The following is a 6,004-nucleotide window of genomic DNA, read 5'->3' as shown; positions in this document are numbered from 1 at the left end:
TTTTACAACTAAAACTTGCATAGGGACTTTCTGGACCCCGTGGACTTAACTAACCCCCTGGGCCAGTGCTCCTCATGAGTGTTGGTCCAAACCTGTCAACCGCCGGTGGTCGCCAGGGGCAACTCTGGATTGGCCTAACAGAAGTTTGGACAATCCGATCGTGGCTGAGACGAGATCCACGCAACTACTATCAGGGTGTCGGCACATCGGGAGGTCTTGCTGGACTAGTTTTATCATTGTCGAAATATCTTGTGCACCGGGATTCCGAGTCTTATCGGAGGGTCCCGCGATGGAGGATTGTCTCCGCGGATCGTGAGCTTGTCATGGGCTAAGTTGGGACACCCCTGCAGGGTTTAAACTTTTGAGAGTCGTGCCCGCGGTTATGTGGCAGGTGGAAATTTGTTAATATCCTGTTGTAGAGGACTTGAAGTAAACTCAATTAAAATACACCAACCGCGTGTGTAACCATGACTGTCTCTTTTCGGGGAAGTTCGAGAGGAGAACACGGTTGGGTTATGCGTAAGTAGTTTAGGATCACTTATTGATCATTACTAGTTGGCGACCGTTTGAGTAGTTTCTCATCTTACTGTTATACTCGTGAGTTAGCCACCATACATTGCTTAGTCGCTGCTGCAACCCCGCCACTTATCCTTTCCATACCCTTTAAGCTTTGCTAGTCTTGATACCTATGGTAATGGGATTGCTGAGTCCTCGTGGCTCACAGATTACTACAACAACAATTGCAGGTACATGTAATGCGATGATCTGACGCGAGTGTGATGCTTGCTTGCTTTTGGAGTTCTTCTTCTTTGATCAAGGGGTAGGTTCCGGGTCGGGGAAGCCTGGGCTAGCAGGGTGGATGTCGTTCTTCTTTTTCGTTTGATTTCATCCGTAGTCGGATCCTGCTCTTCTGTATGATGGTTGCTATGTATTGATGCATTGCTGTATGAATATTGTAACTTGTGGCGAGTGTAAGCCTTTATCTCGTATTCTCATCTATTCAGTAAATGGTATGTTGCAATGATATCCACCTTGCTATGCACTCGAAATGCGGTTGTGCTCCAATCTTGAGTTCATCACGTGATTGGGATAGAATTTCATCCTAGGCGCTACAAATAGATTCCTGAAAACATTGCAAACTAGACACACATACAAAGAAGATTACAAGAAGATTCATTGGGGTTTCTGCATTCCAAACTAGCGACTGCCTCCAAGTTTTTGAGTCATCGAGATGCTCATCAAAACTAAAGCACATCCTCCATCATTGCAAAATCTAGGATCACACTAGCGCCAAAGAGGCTTTTAGAGCCAAAGAACAAGCAAGGCACATATCGTTGTGGCACATCGGCCAGGGATTGTCCTTGTGCTAGCTTGGACTCGAATCCGCTGCACCGCGCCGACGAAGTCAGGGAGTAGAACAGGATCCACCGCCTACAAGCCACCATCCCCATTTCAGGAACACTAATTCGTCCTGGCTATTGCTGTCGCCACAACATGCAACGACCACCATGCACGAGCAGAAAAACTAAACTCGCCATCCCGAGAGAACGACAAGTACACAAAGCCACCGGCCCTTCGTCGACGGCATGGAGAGCATCGCCGTGGTAAGAAGAAAATCGAGGCAAATTTATTCGATGCGGCGTTGTCCTCACTGCCCCAGCACCACTCAACGGAACAACAATCCTACTTAAAACAGCACGGAAGACAAACTAGCTTGAACATGAATAACCCCTTTTGTACAATCAATTAACCGCTACAATGATAATCTTTTTTTAGAGTAATCGTGCCATTCATTAAACAATAACCGAGCTACAAGAATACACGCACAGAGAAACTAGTAAATGTGCCGGGGGAAAATAGATTCCTGGAAACATTGCAGACTAGACACAAATACAAAGAAGATTACAACAAGATTCATTAGGGTTTCTACACTCCAAACTAGCGACTGCCTCCAAATTTTCGAGTCATCGAGATGCTCATCAGAACTAAAGCACAACCTCCATCGTTGCAAAATCCAGGATCGCACCATTGCCAAAGAGGCTTTTAGAGCCGAAGAACAAGCAAGGCACATATCGTTGTGGCACATCGGGCGGGGTTGTCCTTGTGCTAGCTTGGACTCGAATCCGCTGCACCGCGCCGACGAAGTCGGGAAGCAGAACCGGATCCGCCGCCTATAAGCCATCATCCCCATTTCAGGAACACCAATTCGTCCTGGCTCCTGCCATCGCCGCAACATGCAGCAACCACAATCATCGAGCAGAAAAACTAAACTCGCCATCCCGAGAGAACGATAAGTACACAAAGCCACCAGCCCTTCGTCGACGGCATGGAGAGCATCGCCGTGGTAAGAAGAAAATCGAGGCAAATCTATTTGATGCGGCGCTGTCCTCACCGCTCGGAACACACAGACACACACACCATCCGCTGCTCCGAGGGGGACGGAAGCTGCTGCATTGCCGGAGTTCACCAGAGAAAAACTGTCGCCTCCAAATGGCCTGTGCAAGGCAGTTGGGAACGAAGCGGCATGTGCGGTTCTGGATCAATATTTAGTGTTCATTTCGGTGAGAACCAAGAAAAATGTTTGTGCACAATACAATGAACGTATTAGTACCTGCAGGAACATTCAGCTAAAAGTCAAGACCTCACGGGAGAGATGGGTTGTCCCTGGATGGAAGCATAACTTGCAGAACGTGGAAGGATGATCAGCCTCGTCGTTCTCGATAGCACATTCAGCCATACTTTGTCACGGAGAGAAGATGGAGGACACCACCATCAATTCCACCACCGTGCATTCCATGTGCCAGATCTCATCTTTAAATTCGCGTACCAACAACCAGTTCTCGAGCTCTCAGTTTTCTGGCCTTTCCCGTGTTTGGATCCGCAACCAGCTGTTCCCGCGGTTGTCCTTTTTGGTCTGGTTCAAAGGATCCCCTATGGGCTATGGCTATGGCCCCGCCCTATATACACTGTTTCACTGTACGTACCCACTTGCCCCGGTAGACCAAGAGCAGCGAGAGGTCCCTCCTCTCTCGTCGCAATGGCGTCCTCGCTTCGCCATTGCGTGCTCTTGGCCTCGCTCATGTGTGCCGTTTCCGTCGCCTTCACTTCTGTCTCGGCGGCGGCTCCGGGCTCGGCCCAATCACCACCAATGGCCGGAACTACACCAAGGTCTGCGACCCGGCCCGGTTCGCGGCCTTGGGTCTTGAAATGGGTGGCTTCCGGTACTGCGACGCCTCCCTGCCGTACGCCGAGCGGGTGTGGGACCTCGTCGGCCGCCTCACGCTGGAGGAGAAGGTGCGCAACCTCGGCGACCGGGCCGAGGGCGCGGCGCGCGTCGGGCTGCCGCCGTACCTCTGGTGGGGGGAGGCCCTGCACGGCGTGTCGGACACCGGCCCGGGCGGCACGCGGTTCGGCGACGTGGTGCCCGGCGCCACCAGCTTCCCGCTCGTCATCAACAGCGCCGCGGCGTTCAACGAGACGCTGTGGGGAGCCATCGGCGGCGCGGTGTCCACCGAGATCAGGGCCATGTACAACCTGGGCCACGCCGAGCTCACGTACTGGAGCCCCAACATCAACGTCGTGCGCGACCCGCGGTGGGGCCGCGCCAGCGAGACGCCCGGCGAGGACCCCTTCGTCGTCGGACGGTACGCCGTCAGCTTCGTCCGCGCAATGCAGGACATCGACGCCGGCGGTCCCGGTGCCGACCCTTTCGCCCGGCCCATCAAGGTCTCCAGCTGCTGCAAGCACTACGCCGCCTACGACGTGGACGCGTGGCTCACCGCCGACCGCCTGACGTTCGACGCGCGGGTGGAGGAGCGCGACATGATCGAGACGTTCGAGCGGCCGTTCGAGATGTGCGTGCGGGACGGGGACGCGAGCTGCGTCATGTGCTCCTACAACCGCATCAACGGCGTCCCGGCCTGCGCCAACGCGCGGCTCCTGTCGGAGACCGTCCGCGGCGAGTGGCAGCTCCACGGGTACATCGTCTCCGACTGCGACTCGGTCCGCGTCATGGTCAGGGACGCCAAGTGGCTCGGGTACAACGGCGTGGAGGCCACGGCGGCGGCCATGAAGGCCGGGCTGGACCTCGACTGCGGCATGTACTGGGAGGGCGCGCAGGACTTCTTTACCGCCTTCGGCCTCGACGCCGTGCGGCAGGGGAAGCTGCGGGAGTCCGAGGTCGACAACGCGCTGCGGAACCTCTACCTCACCCTCATGAGGCTCGGCTTCTTCGACGGCATTCCGGAACTGGAGTCCCTCGGCGCCGACGACGTCTGCACGGAGGAGCACAAGGAGCTGGCCGCCGACGCCGCGAGGCAAGGCATGGTGCTCATCAAGAACGATCACGGCCGGCTGCCATTGGACATCAACAAGGTCCATTCATTGTCGTTGGTTGGCCTACTGCAACACATCAACGCCACGGATGTCATGCTTGGAGACTACAGAGGTAAAAAGTAAAATAATCATCTGCACATCAGTGACTGCATTGTTACAATGTTACCTGAAATTACTTGTCTGTATACGCAGGCAAGCCATGCAGAGTTGTGACGCCGTACGATGCGATAAGGAAGGTCGTCAGCGCCACGTCGGCGCACGTGTGCGACGACGGCGCGTGCGGCACGGCCGCCGACGTGAAGACCGTGGACGCGACCATCGTCATCGCCGGCCTCAACATGAGCGTGGAGAAGGAGGGCAACGACAGGGAGGATCTCCTCCTGCCGTGGAACCAGACCAACTGGATCAGCGCGGTCGCCGAGGCCTCGCCGTACCCAATCGTGCTGGTGATCATTTCCGCCGGCGGCGTCGACGTCTCCTTTGCGCAGAACAACCCCAAGATCGGTGCCATCGTCTGGGCCGGGTACCCCGGCGAGGAAGGAGGCACGGCCATCGCCGACGTGCTCTTCGGAAAATACAATCCAGGTATTGTATATAGATGAAAAATGCAGACCAATTCCTTGGTGTATTTTTTATCTGATGAAACGTTTCTTGGATTGTCAGGGGGGAGGCTGCCGCTAACGTGGTACAAGAACGAGTACATCAGCAAGATCCCGATGACGTCCATGGCGCTGCGGCCGGTCGCCGACAAGGGGTTCCCCGGCAGGACCTACAAGTTCTACGGCGGGCCGGAAGTGCTCTACCCGTTCGGCCACGGTCTCAGCTACAGCAACTTCAGCTACGCGTCCGACACCACCGGGGCTTCCGTCACAGCCCGGGTTGCCGCATGGGAGTCCTGCAAGCAGCTCACCCGCAAGCCGGGGACGGCCCCGCTGGCCTGCCCGGCCGTCAACGTCGCCGGGCACGGGTGCCAAGAGGAGGTAAGTTTCAGCCCGAGCGTGGCCAACCGTGGCAGCAGGGACGGCACCCACGTCGTGATGGTCTACACGGTGCCGCCGGCCGAGGTGGACGACGCGCCGCTGAAACAGCTGGTGGCGTTCCGAAGGGTATTCGTGCCGGCCGGGGCCGCCGTCCAAGTGCCGTTCACGCTCAACGTGTGCAAGGCGTTCGCCATCGTCGAGGAGACGGCCTACACCGTGGTGCCGTCGGGCGTCAGCACGGTCCTGGTCGGAGACGAAGCGCTGTCATTCTCTTTCCCCGTGAAGATCGAGCTGGCTGTATAGATTCTTTACATGTCCATTGAATTTTTTTAGTTTCTTTATATACGAAAGATGAAAGATGAAAGATTGAAGGCCAAACCGTTAGATACTGTGGGCAGCACGTGTAATATCTTCTCCCCTCTTTTTTGTTTGCGAGAAGTGTAATATCTTCTCCTCTGCTACTATAAACGCACAGTTTTTACATCCCAGCTTCAAAAATATCAAATGAAAACTAGCGCTAAAAATCGTTTTTGCTATTTATCAAAATATTAAGTTTTACTTGATTCTTTCTTGCTCTTCAACAGGAGGTTCCACGTCTTCTATTAAAGATATGTTTATAGTCAGAAAATTTACAGGATTGGATAAGAATTGTTTTGATCTTATCTCTAAGAGAGATCTTACCCTTCAAA

General features: G+C 54.5%; 1 pseudogene; it reads left to right on the top strand.

The window, feature by feature from the left end:
• The first annotated feature begins 2,973 nt into the window (after positions 1–2,973).
• LOC119317323 lies at positions 2,974–5,798 on the top strand (annotated as a pseudogene).
• The last annotated feature ends 206 nt before the right edge of the window (positions 5,799–6,004 follow it).

The sequence above is a fragment of the Triticum dicoccoides genome, chromosome 6A (genome assembly GCF_002162155.2).
Source record: "Triticum dicoccoides isolate Atlit2015 ecotype Zavitan chromosome 6A, WEW_v2.0, whole genome shotgun sequence".
NCBI lineage: Eukaryota > Viridiplantae > Streptophyta > Magnoliopsida > Poales > Poaceae > Triticum > Triticum dicoccoides.
Note: the sequence above shows the minus strand (reverse complement) of the source record. Positions and strands in the feature narration are given on the sequence as shown.